General features: G+C 43.6%; 1 long non-coding RNA gene across 1 annotated transcript; it reads left to right on the plus strand.

The window, feature by feature from the left end:
- The first annotated feature begins 12,794 nt into the window (after positions 1-12,794).
- LOC113097714 (uncharacterized) lies at positions 12,795-15,053 on the plus strand. Its single transcript, XR_003288936.1, has 2 exons — positions 12,795-13,497; positions 14,357-15,053. It is a non-coding gene; the product is annotated as an uncharacterized LOC113097714 (long non-coding RNA).
- Positions 15,054-18,481: the final 3,428 nt, after the last annotated feature.

Raw genomic sequence — 18,481 nt, forward strand, 5'->3', positions numbered from 1 at the left:
GATACAATACCATAGAACACCAAACTCACATTAACACAAATACATCTGATTGAACTGAAGAAAATAAGAAGAAAGTGTATCACATCATAAACAGCAAAGTAAAATGACATTCAGACAAGTATGGTGACCCATACTCAGAATTGGTGCACTGCATTTAACCCATCTAAAGTGCACACACACAGAGCAGTGGGCATTTATGCTGCGGTGCCCGGGGAGCAGTTGGGGGTTCAATGCCTTGCTCAAGGGCACCTAAGTCGTGGTATTGCCGGCCCGAGATTCAAACCCACAACCCTAGGGTTAGGAGTCAAACTCTTAACCACTAGGCCACGACTTCTCCAGCAAGAGCACACGTCCACAGACCCTCCATCTTTCACAAGCAGCTCAGATAAATACATGTTTTCTGAAACTCTGTATCTGATCCACACGCAACACATCATCACATTAATCTGAACAATAAAGAATTCATAGAGCCTCCTACACACAATCATTCATTTATCTTCAGCTGAACACTGTTAATAACTGAAAAACTGAAGATAGAGTAGAATATAGTGAAATACTCACAGATCATGAGAGGCAGTACACTGGAGGCCATACTGACACATTAACAGACTGTTTTAACAGTGATGCGTCTCTAAATCAGACACTTCCTGCATTTCACAGTTCAAGAAGAGATGAGGGAGGAGACACAACTCTACACAGAAACACAAAACAGGAAGAAAAAGAGATTGATTGTAAGATATTTAGCTGCTCTTTCAGTGCAAGCAAGTTGTTAAAGCTGTTTTTGTACTTGAAAAGAGTAATTGGTAATAGTCTCCAGGTAATTGTTCTCACACTGCATTATTTTGTTGTTCACAGTCAGAGCTGCACACATTACAGACAGACCAGTGAATGAAGTAAAACCATGAGGTGAATAATGAAGGTCTGTTCATGTAAGTCCTGCTCTTATTTGAGTTATCCTCACATCAACAATAGCCGCGGCCCGGTTAATGACAACTAATCTACTTTTACACAATGATTGAGATAATCAACAATAATCCAATGTATCTGGTATTAAATTCTGGCTATATCTACATATTTTCCTTCTATTTATAGTTTATTAAAACATGGTTCCTGTAACATGATTAGACAAAAATGCAACCACTTTGCTGTCATGAAAGTATTATTGCATAAATATTGCATGCATCACCATATTTCATATATAAAGACTATTCAGCAGCAATAACCCAGAATCAAAACCCATTCTGATTGTTGAAAGCAGCAATGGGACGCTTGCCACAACTGTACAGACTGGAGCAGGACCACCAAAAGTCCTCACAGACAAAAGATGATCGTCTCAGGTTTGACTGTCGATATGCAGAACAAGAACTGACTGAAGCTTCTCACTAGAAATGTTGCTTCACCAGCTGCTATTATTGCTGATTTAGTGTCAAACTAAATATTAGAAAACAGAGACTTAAATCTGATATTAGACAGGGATTCTAAGAAGGGTAAGTAAATGAGAATGACATGCACATGTTGTTGTGGATCTTTTGGTCCTCTCATAGTATTTTGAGGTTTATGAAACTATAGATGCAGAATAAGAATAACTATCTTCCCCGCTCTGGTTAAAACTATAGAGTAGAAATAGAGCAGACGTCTAAGCACAACCATCAGCTCAACCTTTATTAGGCCTCTTAACACTTCTGTCATTTTCTTTCTACACGCAGCTCCTAAAGTTAGCAAAGCACAAATAACAATGTGTCTTCAATGATGAGCTGAAAAAAGCCAGTGCAACAACTGAAAATGTGATGCATATTGCCACAACTGAGAATTTTTATTATTATTATTTTTTTTTTTTACTTGCATTGCATTTCAGTCTAACCTGACCAAAAACAGACTTTTACAAATGATGGCATGGCTGGCTACGGCTGCATCCAAAAACTGTAAAATGGTCACGTGACACGCGTTTTAGGTTGTGTAGTGTAAACGGAGATCGTTTCTGAAACGACACAGTGTTTTTTTTTTTTTTTTGTATCGAAAGGGATTTTTGTTTTTTATTTTGTTTTTTTGAATAATGGCAAGTATGCCAAACAGACCGCCCGTATGTTCACCCGAGGTAAAGCCCCAGAGAAGCAGCTGGCGACTAAAGCCGCTGTAAGAGTTCACCCGCAACCGGAGGTGTAAGGAAGCCTCATCGTTACAGGCCCGGTACCGTGTCTCTAAGAGAGATTTGTCGTTATCAGAAGTGTAATGAACTGCTAATTCACAAACTGTCCTTCAGCGTCTGCTGAGAGAAATCTCTCAAGATTGAGAGACGGAATGGAACCAGAGCTCCGCTGTCATGGCCCTGCAGGAGGATAGAGAGGCTTATTTGGTCTGTTTGAGGACACCAACTTGTGCTCCATTCACGCCAAGAGGGTCACCATCATGCCACAAAAACATCCAGCTGTCCCGCCGCATCCGCGGGAGCGCGCTTCAATCAACAGCTGCTCCAGACACACCAACTACTAAAAGATCTGAGCTGTAGTTTATTATCAGTTAGGATATATTATCAAAATATTACTAAAGCATGCTAAAATAACATGATAGATAAGCGGCGTTCTAGACTGTTTAAACCATTTACGTTGTTAACGGAAATAATGACAGTAGTCAGGAATATTTGTATTCTTATAGTATGAAATATTTAATAATATTAATAATAATAATACATGTAGTTATTTAAACCCCGTTTATGAATATTGCAAGACTGAACTCGACACTTGAATGAGTGACGTTTAGTAGCCCCGCCCCATGATCGTGGTTTCACCTAGGTCGTTTAAGCGAAGACTAACATCCACCTCTCCTTTGATGTTCTCAGATCATCTATCTTCGTTTGTGTGAGTTGAAAGGAGAGTGTGGAGATGTCTGGATAAGGAAAAGGTGTTTCTGGATAACGTTATTCGTGATGCTGTGAGCTACACTGAGCTCACTAAAAGAAACCCCGTCACTGCCGTGATGTTGTGTGTGTTCTGAAACGACAGGGACGCTCTGTGTAAAAGACTCCTGAACAAAACTAAACCCCACCGACTCTTTTAAGAGACACACTGTTACACGCCAAGAAAAGTTTACAAATAATTATATTATTTAATATACATTATAAAAATAATAATTTGAGGATTTAAAAAAGTGAACACTAACGGATGGAGGATGATTGTAACACATGAGATGGGGGGCGGGCTTCACATTTTAAAGCCTCTGATTTGCTTTAATGTGGCCAATGAAATCATTCTGTGGGTTGGTCAACGGAGACACCAATCACAGACCGTCGTTTTCTCTTTAGAAATTATCATAGAGCAGTGAATAAACACACGAGTGATGGAGCCAAGACTCAAGCAACAAGATTTTTTGACATGGTAAAAAAATACAAATATAAAAAAGTATTTTTATATTGCAAAGGCATATACACATTTAAATGAACATTTAACATCCATAAAAATAGAAGTACGTAGCATATAGAGTATGTATATGTGTATACAGTAAAACTAAAGTACTACTAATAATACTAATAAAAAGTCAGAAGGACTGGATCCTGTCATGTCAGTCTCTGTGTGTTGTACAGTGAACACTTCTGGTGGCTTCACTGACTGTTGGCAGTTTAGAACGCGATGATTGATCCAGTCTTACATAGATCAGTGGGTTCTATACATTTTGTGGTATGTGGTGACTCGCGTGATCTGCTCCGTGCTCTCATGTCTCACCGGAGCAAAGTGTGTGCGGTGCGGTGTTTAGTTAGACCAGAGACAATTTATAAGAGACATTAAACTTCCTCAATCATCTATAAGGGTCTTTCACACAGGACGCGGTATGCAAGGTACTTCAGATACAACGCGATTTGCGCTGCGCTATGCCAAGAGCAAAGTAGGTGGAGTTTTCAAAACTGCCCATACATACGTTCTATTTATAACAGTTCTTCTATCTAATAATGTGCAGGCCTGTTAATTGTATCGTACAGCTCAGGAAATTCCGACACAGTACAGTACTAGTCCATCCATTTTGATTTCCATGCTTGTTTGGATGCCCCGATCGATTCTAGGCTGCGCTGGTAATCGTCACAGAGTGCAGCGGCAAAAGTTGAACTATTTTGAACTTTGACCGTGGCGTGCGCACCGCTGCGCTTGCGCTTTGGTCGACGCAGCAACAAAACGTCCTTGTGTGGCGCAAGCCATTGAAATGAATGGGTTTTATAGCGCAGTGCTGCCCATACCGTGTCCTGTGTGAAAGGCCCAATAGAGCATCACAGTCCCACACACAGCCCGAGAGAGCTTAGGTGCCGGAAGTAAATTTCCCATTCATTTCTCCCACATTTTTAAAAAAAAATCCGTATCTAGAGCATGTCTGAGGATAACCAGCTGCAGCACAATACTACGATATTTCTTCAAGACCAGATCGTGGAGACCTTTTTATCGTCCATGATAAAAAATCGTCATATCGCATACCCCTAGTTTATAGTTTATCTATATCAAAGGTAGGCTATATTTGTGTATAAAGTTGGGGATCAAACTGTATTCCCGGTCCCGCCCATTCCTGCTGAAACTTTATTCCCGTCCCAATCCCGTGATTCATAGTGATTTTGTTCAGTGATTGAATCCCGAATATATGTCATCCTCTATTGCAGATGAGCTCATCTAATAGACATGAAACAGGCATCTGACTGATGTGTGTGTGTGTGTGTGTGATATTGTGTAGAATTCACTGTTGTCAACATTGTAAACAAACAAATAAACTAAACATAAGTTATCTATTTTATTTGTCAGTTTGCTATATTGATAATTTAAGGAATATTTGTATTGGATAAAAAGTGAGTTACATCAGTAACTAACTCAACATCTAAATCTAGTATATCACAAATAAATCACAGAGGAGACTGACTCTGATCTGGATCTTACAGGGACAGATGAGACACACGGGTGTTTTTCCAGTGCTGAGTGACTGACTGTGTGTGTGTGTGTGCGTGTGCGTGTGTGTGTGTGTGTGTGTGTGTGTGTTTTTGTAGGATATGAAATGTCTGCAGACTGGTGTGTGCAATGAGGATGGAGAAGTCCACTGCATCATCCTGGAAATGGTCCAGTGACACAGATAAGATGCTCCATCACATCTAGCAACGGACAATCAGAATTCCATAAAGCGGTAAATAAAAATTTCATGTGTTTATCATACTATGAGAAGCTATACAAAAAAAAAAAAAAAGTGTAATGAGGATTTTGCACAAAGTTATTGAAAAAAATATTCAAGAGATAACAATTTTGGGTTTTCTTAATTAAGAAAATAATAATAATTAAAATGATTGAAGGATAAAACTTTGATCAAATGAGTGAAGTTAAAAATATAAAAACCTAAATTAACAGTATTGGCTATACTACAATCACAAAATAAAAAGGTAGCCATTTCTTCAACAAGAACACACATGGACAAGTGTTATCATTATCAAGATACTTACAAATACATTAATTAAACCTTTCACTCATATCTTTAAGTTTTTGTGCTTGTTTTAACTTCTTAGGTCACATGATCAACATAGCGTATGATGATATCCAAATTGCATTCATGCTTCATACATACATACACACTGTTAAAAATGTATTGTAATTTTACAGGAAATTCCTGGCAACTAATTGCCGTGAATTTACAGCAAGTAATATACAGGTAATATATTGTTTTTTTTTTTTAATACAATAGAGTCCTGTATTTATACACCAGTGCTACTGTGATTAAAGTAGCATTATTACAGTAAAATGATGTAATTTATTTTAATTTACTGTATTTTTACAGGAGACAATTACAATTGAATATTGTAATTCAAAATATATTGTGTATATATATATATATATATATATATATATATATATATATATATATATATATATATATATATATATATATATATATATATATATTGTTATTTCTAAACATAATAAAATACTGCAATTTTCCATCTTGCAAAATTAAAACCAAAACAATGGCAACTTTTTTTATTTTTTATTATTAACACACTATGCAACATCACATATTACAAACTTATTGTATCTGTTTGTTTGTTTTTTTCATACAAACAAAATTACAGTTTCACTGAAGAATTTTGCTCACTTCCAGATGTCCAGATAGTCTATCATCAGGGGGAATATGGTAATAAATAACAAAAGATCCCAACCAGTCTTGAACTGGGGAAACTGTGAGGTGTGGGGAGGGCATCAATACTAGCCCATCAACTCAAAGTCCAGGAGTCTTCTTAATAGGTTGCAGACAGGTGCGTTGAGCCCATGTCTCTTCTCTGCTTTGCTGACATCTTGGAGTTGATTCCACAAAAAGCTCTGAAAATAGAGAGAGTGAAAACAAGTTTTCATATCAGTTAATGATAGTAGTTCTTATCCGGTAGCTTCTGTCATGATGATTTACCACTTTGACCTTTGACCTTTTGACAGGTTGAACTTCCGGTAACCTTATGATGGATGGGCTGAACTTTCCGAATGAGTTTATGGGTTAACCTATTGACCCCTTCCCATGCATCGATCATGTGGTTTTGACAGAAGCTTTTACCCTATTGACCTAGTTAGTTCTAAATCATGGTTTTTGACGTGTGGTTTTACGGTATATGAACCCTCCCCACGCATCGATCATGTGGTTTTGACAGAAGCTTTTACCCTATTGACCTAGTTAGTTCTAAATTATATTTTTTACGGGTGGTTTTGTGCTATATGAAACTCTCCCCACGCTGTTTGTCCCAGTTAGCTTGTTTGAACTTTGTCCCAGTCATACGGTTATGTGTGTGTGTGTGTGTGTCCCACTCCCATTACATTCATGAGCAGTATATAAATGGGATCGGTGTGTTCTACATGCACTACCGGAAAGGGAAACATGAGCTACATGAGCATGGATGGTTTATCCCCCCCTTAATCGGCAGATGCGGGGCCGAGCAACAGGATGGCGAATAGTCTGACTATGGCGCCGAGAAAACCTTTCGGACACATCAGTTTGACAAGTTTTCTCCATGAAATTTCGGAATGGACTAAAGGTGAATTTATGATGCATAGTAACCACATATTCAAATACCAATTTCACATACCAACTCGAGTTGTTACGCTCTACACCACTGACGGCCTCAGTGAATTTCAGGCTGGGGAAGACGAGTGTCTGGTATTTCCTGAAAAAGACTGGTCTCTATTTTACAAACGTGTCTGGAATGATCTGAATAACGGCGGCGAAGAGCCTTTGTACGTGGCGGAGTGGGATGGGGCGATCCCGAATGTCCGGTACCGTGTGGTGGGTGACCATACTCAAAAGAGGCCAAATGATTCTGTTTACATATTCTGCTGTAAAGACAAGACAAAGCTCAACAATGCACGGTTTGGGCGCATCTTGCCTAACGCAAGCATCATTTATAGCTGCGGTATCTCTTTCGGCAGCATTCTCGACCCTCCCGACGACGACCCAACCCTACATACTCCGACTGATGCCAGCGGTCCATCGGGCCTCCACAACGACTGGGTCTCGGCTAAAACACTCAGACGGCGCATAGAGTTGCAATCATGCTTTGAAAACGATTGGGCTCCCGACAACATCGTCACCCATGAAGCCTCGGACCTCCAAAACGACTCTGGTCCGGCTATCAAACGTAGCTTATACTCTGATCCGATGATCGGGAGCGCCTGCCCCCACGGAGGGGACAAAAATTTAGGGGTCCAATCGCACGACTCATCTTCATTCAACCGAACCCTTCCTCATTCTAATCCTGGCTTCGACACCACAGACGGATGTTTCAGCGGCGTCGGATTCAAAATCGTAAAAGTCGCGACTGTGGTTTTGCTGCAACATCTCATCAACGACAAGCAGAAGGACGAGTGCGAGGGCTGTGCGATTAACATCATCATCATTATTATTATTATTAATATTTTTCAGGTTTTTTTAGGGGGAATAAATTTAAAGAACTGCATTGTTTTTACATTTGTTAGAGTTATCTCTATTTGTCACATTTATATTATTTACATCAAGCTTTTGAATGGTATAGTATTGTATATTGTTATTGAAACTTCATAATGTTTCACTTGATTATACATTTAGTCAGGAATTATAGTTTGGAAAAAGTATTTGGAAAAAGTCTAACTAGTAAAATGTTTACACGTTATGTGAAAACTAGTACAAATACATAAAAAGAGACTTACTCATGTTTATGATCTCTGCTGAATAAAGTGCTTCATTCTTTTTTCTGAGGAAATCCATTTCTCAAATCCTCAACCACATCACATCTTTTTGGAGTGATTTATGTCTTATTCCTCTCATCGCGAAGCAAACAGTAAAATAAAATAAAAACTTGAAGAACAGTCTGGCTGCTTTTTCTTCTGTGTGGGCGTATTCAAGCCGCGCGCTTCAGTTTGAATCTGAATAGCGCGTTAAGCGCGGGGGAGTGGTCACATTAAATATAATGAAGGGAGACATGCAAAATAGACATCGCGTTGTTTTCATATGGATTACTTTATCTCAGAATATTTGTTTTCGGCAGCACTTGTTTATTTTAAAAGTAGACATTTCAGGCTTTCTATAGATATCTCTCTCATGTCTCTTCGTTGAGTATTCACGGAGTTACAGTTCATTTTAATGACGTGTTTGTAAATGAAGATCAGCGCACACAAAGGCTGCAGACAGCGCACCTGGTTTGTTATCTTTGTTTTATAAGTGCACAAAGGTGTTTTGTTATTATGTGTGTATCCAAAAAAAAGTAGACTCTTTACAGATTCGATTGATGTATTGCTCTTATCTGTACGATTAAAACTGAGAGTGTAATTTAAGTTCTTTTCGGGGTTATCCGGAGAAAATGACTCAAAACGCATATATGCGTTAATCGACTTCAAAGGGTTAATAATTTCGCTACTGCTACCGATTTGAAAGCCAGCACCGTGGAATGATTTAACAGAACGTTAAAAAGTTGCATGTGGAGATTTTGAATGGCTACAAGTTCCCGTCGATACATAGATGTTTTACAAGACATCATGCAGGGGTACAACACCAGTTATCATCGAAGTATCAGAATGAGACCCGTGGACGTCGGCAAAGAAAACGAGGATCAAGTGTTTCAAAACTTGTACGGCGATATTAAGAAGACCGAGAGACCCGTATTTAATTTCAAAGTCGGCGACGTCGTCAGGATTTCTAAAGTGAGAGTCTTTTTATCTCTCACAATGTTTTCCATCTGAGCCAGGATGCATTTGGATCTATCATGAGACGTCACATAGCTGTCAACCAGACCAATCAGGGATTCGAGACAGAAAGCTTTGGAATTTTTAGCATTCAGAGTTATGCCCTTAGCTTTCATGGAAAATGGAAGCTTTAGCATAAGTTCTGCCAGGAAGACTCAATTGTTAGCGTCACCTATTACCTTTTCAATCTTCCAATCACGTTCTAATAATAGAAGTATAAAAGAACCTGTGCTTACACTTGTCTGAGTTTGCAGATGCTGAACACGTCACTCAGTTGCTCGCGTTCAGTTGCCGACCAAAAAAAAAAAAAATGTCTCAAAACTCGCAATACATTTGTGATTACTCCGACTCCGACAATGAAATCGTCCTGCCATCTCCTGTTACCGCTCGCCGAAGTTCGCGTTTACAGTGCCGCACTTCACCATGGGCTCAGTGGTCTTCGGAAAATATATACAAAGCTCTCGAAAACGCCGGAATACCAATAAGCCAAGGTCTCTCAAGAGAAGATATACTTTCTCTCGCCTATAACACGCTAGGCTATCCCCCGGTTCCTACCCAAACAACTCCAAAACCTTCAACATCGACAACTCAGACAAAACAATCCGGAAGGAAAAGAACGGCTAAATCATCTTCACCCGTTCCCGCAAAAAGAACATCACAACTTGCCAGAGCTCCGTCTCCACCTCAATGCATCGAATCCACCGATACAAATCTCCATCTCATCTCTGCTGTTCAAAATCTCTCCAAAACAGTCATAGAACTACAATCAAAAATGACTAACCTCGAACATTCTTTTATCAGTTCCCACTCAAGTACAGATCCGGCAATACACTCCTCAGCTATTCCACAATCTCGTCCTCCTCCTTCTGGAATTAGTAACTATCAGAGCATGCCATCGACTTCAGCTTCCTCGCCACCTTCCCAGCTCACTATCCAGACGCCTTTTCAAAATGTCTCCGCTTCACCGGCTTCCTCAAACTTCAACCTTTCCACAGCAACTCCAGCACAAGCATTCGGTAGGCGTTTTGTTCCACCAGCCGCCGCAACAGTGTCTAACCATTTAAGAAGCAATATCATCCAAGGTAAGGACATCAATCTTGCTACCTTACTGCTTCCTTCGCCTGCTGCCGACAGGAAAATGGTCAACTGTGGTGACGTGGCAGTACTTCTTAAAACTTCCGATCCCCGTTTACAACGAAATCTCTCGTTTGGCGAATTCGTCATTGCATTCAGTATTTATAGAGACATTCTGTGTCAAACATACCCCGAGAGAAGGGAAGAGCTAGATCTTTATCTATCAATGATGGCGGACTTCAGTCAAAGATACGGGGGAACTCTATTTTACGAGTACCACAAGTCCTTCTCAGCAAAATCTGCCTCCTTTATCTCACTTTTTAATTCAAGACTAGACTGGTCAGTTACCGACACCGAACTGCTCGTCCGCCATTTCAGAGGCCAAAAGAGCTTAACATGCGCCATTTGCAGCGCTCACGGTCACAAGGCTTCATTTTGCCCTAAAGCGTTTGCTAGTAACGCTCCAGCCGCTGTCCACGGTCCTGAAAATGTAAGCCTCTCTTCAAACTCCAGAGGTCGCTCTACTACGGCAGAATTCAATAATGTAGCTCTATGTTTTCAATTTAATGAGGCCGTTTGTTCTTTTCCTAACTGCAAATTTGCTCATATTTGTAGTGTTTGCAAGGATCCACACCCGAAATCTGTTTGTCCACGCCGGTACAAACCTGCACCCCGAGGGAAAGCCCTAATTCGGAAAAAATTTTGAATAAACACCCATCTACTCCTATTAATATTCCCAACCTTTCAAGCTACCTCTCTTCTCACCCCGATCCGGTATTTGTTGATTATTTAATCACCGGTTTGTCCCAAGGGTTTCGGGTGGGTATCCTCTCTCCTCTTTCTGCCTCTTTTGTTGCAAAAAATTTGCAATCCGCAAGACAGGAACCTGAAGTGGTTTCAGTTCTTTTAGATAAAGAGGTTAATAAAGGATATGTTATCGGCCCCTTCACTTCTCCTCCTTTTTCTCCTTTTCGGATTAATGCCATCGGCATCGCAACTCGCAAATATTCCGGTAAAAAACGTCTAATCTTTGATATGTCTTCTCCACATTCCTCCAACATAGCTAGCGTTAACGAAAACATTCCCCTAACACCTTTTTCTCTTCATTACGCTACGGTGGATAACGCCATCCAGTTAATAAAATTAGCTGGTCCTGGCGCTTGGTTAGCCAAAGCTGACATTACCGACGCTTTTAAAATTATTCCAATTCACCCATCTGATTGGCCGTATTTTGGAGTGAAATGGAACTCAAAATTCTACTTCGCTGTGAGGCTGACGTTCGGTTGTAGAAGTAGCCCGCATATTTTCAACAGTCTCTCAGAAGCTCTGTGTTGGATTCTACTGAACATCTGTAAGCTTCCTTTCGTTTTGCATTTACTAGACGATTTTCTGCTAGTCGACTTTCCATCTTCACAATCTTCCATCCTTAGTATTCTTAAACAAATATTTAGCGACGTCGGCGTTCCACTCTCTGCCGAAAAAACATTAGGCCCTTCTACTTCGTTAGAATTCTTAGGCATTTCCCTTGACACAGTCAAAATGCAAGCTTCTTTGCCACAAGAGAAACTCCTAAGGATCAGGTCATTTCTGGAATCTTTTTCCTCTCTACGCTGCGTCACGAAACGAGACATGCTCTCTCTGCTCGGTCACCTCAATTTCGCCATGAGCATCATACCACAAGGCAGAACATTTATCTCTCGGCTGTTAACTATGGCCCATTCCGTCCAAAAATTAAGCGATCCGATCCAGTTAGATGACGGTTGTCTCTCCGATATAAAATTTTGGACTCAGTTGCTTAATGATTGGAATGGTATTTCTTTCTTTTACAATGACGCCTTTGAATCCTCCGCAGACCTTCATTTATTTACCGATGCTGCCCCATCCATCGGCTTCGGTGGGTTTTTTCGAGGGCAATGGTTCGCAGAGAAGTGGCCAAACAAATTCCCTAAGAAAGAATCAGGTTCCGTGTCTTCTGCGCTCTACGAGATTTATCCTCTGGTAGTTGCTAGTGTAATCTGGGGTTCAGCGTGGTCAAGGAAACGCATTTTGCTGTTTTGCGACAACGAAGCCACTGTTGCCATTATCAATAAAGGCAGGTCATCGTGCCAAACGATCATGCCTTTTTTGAGGCGTTTAATCTGGCAATCCGTCACTTTCAATTTTATTATTAAAGCTGCTCATATACCAGGGCACTGCAACGTTATTGCTGACGCGCTCTCCCGCTTTCGTTTTCAGACGTTCAGACGACTTTGCCCTTCAGCCAATACAGAACCAACACCCTGCCCTCCCCTATCAGCAACTATGTTAAATTAGACGATTTGCAAAGATCAGCTAGGCATTACATGTCTAAAGGAGTTGCTCCTTCAACTTTTAAAGCTTACACTTCAGCTTGGTCTTCTTTTCTAATGTTTTGCTACTCCTTCCAGATACCTTTATTTCCTATTCTGGTTACCACGGTTTGCTCGTTCCTTGTTTTTAATTTCGAAAATCGCAATTTAAAAATTTAAGATTTTCCAAGTCTCTTCACTGATTCTTCCGTTAGATTACTGCTCAAAGGCTTCGCTAAATCCTCTACGAATTCCCCCGACAAAAGGTTGCCTTTTTCTTTGCCTCTGTTGCAAAGATTAATCCTTTCCCTACGCAATGGCCTTTTTTCCATATACTCCAATATTCTGCTAGAAGCAGTGTTCTTAACTGCTTTCTATGGATTTATGCGCCCAGGCGAATTCACTTCAGCATCTAAACGTTTTGATCCTGTCCGTGGTCTCTGTCTCTCTGACTTACATTTCTCTCCTAACTTCTTTACACTTTTTCTTAAACACTCTAAAAATGACTCTTCTGGTTCTGGTGTTTCCATAACAATATCCAAAATAAGCAATAATTTCTGTCCCTTCACATCTATGATTAGATTCCTCAAAATTCGCCCTAGATCCTCAGATCACTCACCCCTATTCTCACTCTCTAACGGAGCTCCTCTTTCTAAAACCTGGTTCAGATCTCATCTAGTTTCTGTCCTTAAAAACTGTAGCCTATCCCCTTCCCTGTATACTGGACACTCATTTAGGATAGGAGCAGCTACTACAGCAGCCGAACGCGGCGTTCCTACAGCAGCTATTAAGATTCTGGGAAGATGGTCTTCCTCTGCTTTTGAGTCTTACATAAGACCTGACCTTAAGACCATCCTCGAAGCTCAGCAAGCTCTGCAATAATAATTCAGGTAAATTCCTATGCAACTACTGGTGGTGGTGCCATGCTCTATCTATCTGTCAAAGTACAGTTTTCATAATTCATGCCATGTATTAGTTGCGTTGTTCTGAGTCACCTTGTCTATGTGTGGCTCAGCGTGGCCTTGTCTATGTGGCTCAGCGTGGCCTTGTCTATGTGGCTCAGCGTGGCCTTGTCTATGTGGCTCAGCGTGGCCTTGTCTATGTGGCTCAGCGTGGCCTAGTCTATGTGGCTCAGCGTGACCTTGTCTATGTGTGGCTCAGCGTGGCCTTGTCTATGTGGCTCAGCGTGGCCTTGTCTATGTGGCTCAGCGTGGCCTTGTCTATGTGGCTCAGCGTGGCCTTGTCTATGTGGCTCAGCGTGGCCTTGTCTATGTGTGGCTCAGCGCGGCCTCGTCCATGTGTGGCTCAGCGCGGCCTCGTCCATGTGTGGCTCAGCGCGGCCTCGTCCATGTGTGGCTCAGCGCGGCCTCGTCTATGTGTGGCTCAGCGCGGCCTCGTCCATGTGTGGCTCAGCGCGGCCTCGTCCATGTGTGGCTCAGCGCGGCCTTGTATATGTGGCTCAGCGTGGCCTTGTCTATGTGGCTCAGCGTGGCCTTGTCTATGTGTGGCTCAGCGCGGCCTCGTCCAAGTGTGGCTCAGTGCGGCCTCGTCTATGTGTGGCTCAGCGCGGCCTCGTCCATGTGTGGCTCAGCGCGGCCTAGTCTATGTGGCTCAGCGTGGCCTAGTCTATGTGGCTCAGCGTGGCCTTGTCTATGTGTCTATGTGGCTCAGCGTGGCCTTGTCTATGTGGCTCAGCGTGGCCTAGTCTATGTGGCTCAGCGTGGCCTAGTCTATGTGGCTCTCTTTTAGGTACGTCAAGATAGACAGCCGGCAAGTATATTAATTTTCCATTTCTGGGGGTAGGCTCCATTCCAATAGAATTATTCTTCCACTAGTTTTTGGGGGTCGGCTGCGCCCCTGCCTTCATCTTCAGGCAGGAAATACTGAATCCGTACCCTCGGACAGCTATTTACGAATGGGGCCTACGCCAAATACAAACATACAGCTTGCTGGGTCATAAATAAATGTATGAATTGTTTCAATATCTTCTCCGAGTCTTTCTGGTTGAAATGGAAGCTTTAGCATAAGTTCTGCCAGGAAGACTCAATTGTTAGCGTCACCTATTACCTTTTCAATCGTCCAATCACGTTCTAATAATAGAAGTATAAAAGAACCTGTGCTTACACTTGTCTGAGTTTGCAGATGCTGAACACGTCACTCGCCACCACCCACCCCTCCACCACCAAGATCGGCTCCTCCCTCAACAATAACAAGCATCTTCTCTCCATCTCCCTTACCACCACAGGATGTTCTTCCCCTCCAACCATCCCACCACCACCAGGATGGTCCCTCCTAAAACGTCACGGGGGTCGGCTGCGCCCCTGCCTTCATCTTCAGGCAGGAAATACTGAATCCGTACCCTCGGACAGCTATTTACGAATGGGGCCTACGCCAAATACAAACATACAGCTTGCTGGGTCATAAATAAATGTATGAATTGTTTCAATATCTTCTCCGAGTCTTTCTGGTAGAACTTTACCTTTGACCGTCTCGAAAGCACATGATTTGGGACCACTGGCACAGAAGGTCGTTATATGGTCGTCGGGGTCTAATTCGCTCGTCAGCTCCCCTAAATGATCACTCAGAGGAGGCTCCCAGTCGCCGTCCCTAAACACGAATACAACGCTGTCTGTGTCAGAGTATAGCAGTCGGTCGCCTAGTCTGTCCATCAATTTGTACAATTCCAGTCGGGCGTGCGCTGTAGTGAAAGCGCCTACAAATACATTCACGTCGCGCGCCTTGCAAACATCATCTTTGTCGGGTTTATGCTGGACTAGAGCTACGTCATCTGAGACGAATGAGAAATAGGTCAACGTGTCGGTGTTGCCAAAAACGATTGTGGTGAAATCTTCGGGCTCGCGCACCAGAATCGTTTGAGGTAAGTTCGGTCTTAAAGAGAAGCGTCCCCACAAACTATTCAGAATGAATTTAGTGATCGCCCTTTGGGCAGCGTTGTACTTGATTTTTTCCAGGTCGAGTTGAATACCCTCTTTCTCTTCATCCATGACGATGTTCGAAGGGTAGCCCGAAGCTTGTTGTTTCAAACGCAAGAAGGTTTTCACGTATTTGGCAAACATCGTGTCTGACTGTTGTGGAAAATGCCAAACCTCGTCTATCTTGGCTACCACATAGCCCTTCTCGATGGCTTTTAAAAGCTCGATACTGACCCAACAGCCTGAGAGCGATCTTTCCTGGTCTGTGTGGGTACAGCTCGAGGTCTGGTTTTGGTCTTGAGCACAGGTTCTACATAGCGGAAAAGTGAGTTTTCCGCGGGATCTGAAAGGGAGGATGCCATGCAGTAAGTTGCGGGGAGGGTACACGGTGGTTTTGATAAGTCCGTAATAATTTTCAATCGGTTCGAAATCTGTGAAAATGATTTTGGGGTGTCCGATCTGGTAGCTTTTCCTGGCCTGACAGAAAGGGTACAGACTGGTGAAATCCAGATATCTTATTTTCTCATCGCCGCTCACTTTGTGGTAAGTTTATACGCGTTGTTTCAACCTCCGTAAAGTACATCGCGCAGATTCAGTCTCTCAGGGGCGGAATAATTGGCCATAAATTCTATCACGGAGGGATCTGTCTTTTTCATCCGATTCCATTCGCATTCCCACAGAACCTCGATTTGCAAACCGCACGCGTTCCAGAGAATTTCAATCTTATCGTCAAACTGGTTCCTGAGAACCCCGTAGGGTATTCCGGACAGGGTGTGCGTCTGATTGGGTTCAAAGCGACAGCAGTGTCCACGGAAGATGTCCCCCCATATTCTAAGCCGTGCCTGATGCCGTCTTGCTCGTAGTAGCCGTCTAAAAAAGTACTTACCGATCGATACTTCACCGTAGTTTACGGCGTGATGAACGTCCAAGTTTCGAGTCTTTTTTTATATACTCGAGCCATTGGATCGAACCGCTTGTGTAGGACTTATTCTGATGGATGTACGCTTTGTTATGCGTCAGGGCGAGCGTGTTTCTGGCGAGATAATGTGTTTTGAAGACCCCCATTGCGCAGCTGGCGATCGTTGTGAACCCAAAAGGGTCGAGTTGGGTGCAGTGTAGGAATGACGTCCTGTACTTCATGCAACCTTCACGCAATAACACGACGTCGTTAACGCCGTAGGCGTACAGTTCTTTCTTGAAGTTAAAGAGCTCGCCCTTCACCGTGCTGTACCATGCGTAAAACTTTTCTCGGTCTTTATCAGACATGTTCTCGTAGTTGTAGAACTTTTTGTCAGGGTACGGTCCGACATAGTTCTCATTTTCTACCCTTTTGAAAGGGGGAAATAGCCTTTTTCAGTCGTCGTCAAGTCTAACGCCGTGGGCATTTTGGCGAAAAATTAGTAGCTATCGATGTATCGTTGGGCAATTGCGTCGTCGTACATCAGGAGTAGTTTGCACCCTTGCATTATGACATCAAGCACGATCCCTGCTTTGCAAAAATGCTCCAGAATTAGAAAGTTGTCAAATCTGGAGGCGTAATGAGCGATGAAGCAGTAGCCTTTGTATCGGGGTTGTCTGAAGCGCTTGATTAGCTTAGCGATGCAGTCCGTGCCGTAGGCGGTAAATTTCTGACTTTTGAATGTCTGGGCAGAGACAAATTAGCCTCGTGGCGGCCATTTTCGTAAAGCGTTTCTCCAACCGTAAAAGATATACTTTTCACACGGTTCCTTAGGGTCTAGAGGTTGTATGAAGCTGTGACGAGTGGGGCGGGGCCGAGAGGCGTGGGAATGAGGAGTGAGGCCAGGTGTAGTGATTGAAGATGAGCTGCACCTGAGCCCCACCGCCGGTATCGAGTCCCACGTAGGAGATGGAAGGATATAAAACTGGAGCGACTCTAGTGAAGGACGAGAGAGGACCAGGCCTGGGACATTATTTTATGTTTTGCTTTTTATTTATGCGCACCAGTCGGCCGTGAGGGGCTGGTGCGCTAGTTTGTGTTTATTTTGGATATTAAAATGAGTTTTGATTGTGCGCCGGTTCCCGCCTCCTTCTTCCCGATGTATAGGAAGTTTGAATTGTTACAGTGGTGCCGAAGCCCGGGAGAAGGAGGGACGCGCTGCTGAAGATCCCTCGCCGCTGTGGTGAATCCGCGGTGCCTTCGAGCAGGCGAGGTATGTGCCGCCAGGGACGCTCGAGGCGGTGGGCTGGAGCGAGTTGCCGGGGACGGGCGAGCTCGCTGCCGACCGCCCACGACAAGGAGGGGCGGCTGCCGTCCGTGAGGGAGCGGAGGAGTCGGCGCCGTTCGCCAGGGGGCCGGAGCCTGCCGCCTCCGTGACGGAATCCGGAGGGGCAGGGAACGGGGGACTCCTGCCGCTGCCCAAAATCGGAGGAGCCGTCGCCGTCCATCGGGCGGCGGAGGAGTGTCGCGCCGTCCGCCGAGGGCCGTCCAGTGCCACCGCCAGGCACCGCGGAGGAGATCACCCAGCTGGTGGAGGGCCGAGCAGCAGTGCGTCTGGGAACCGGATTTTTTTTTTTCCTCTCTCCCCTCTCTCGTCCTTGTCGCTCCTCCTTCCATCTCCTTTTCTCTCGCCTCGTCTGTCCTACCCCCAGGTTCCTGCAGGTCCCCGTGAGCGGTCCCCCCCGGAGGGAGGGGGGGGGGGGGGAGTAGAGCGCAGTCTCGAGGGTACCCCCCGGCCTGCGAGGGGCGATGGGGGTATGTGGCGAGTGGGGCGGGGCCGAGAGGCGTGGGAACGAGGAGTGAGGCCAGGTGTAGTGATTGGAGATGAGCTACACCTGCGCCCCACCGCCGGTCTTGAGTCCCACGTAGGAGATGGAAGGATATAAAACTGGAGTGACGACCGTGAAGGACGAGAGAGGACCAGGCCTGGGACATTATTTTATGTGTTTGCTTTTAATTTATGCGCGTCAGTCGCCGTGAGGG

Source organism: Carassius auratus, unplaced genomic scaffold, assembly GCF_003368295.1.
Source record: "Carassius auratus strain Wakin unplaced genomic scaffold, ASM336829v1 scaf_tig00216379, whole genome shotgun sequence".
NCBI lineage: Eukaryota > Metazoa > Chordata > Actinopteri > Cypriniformes > Cyprinidae > Carassius > Carassius auratus.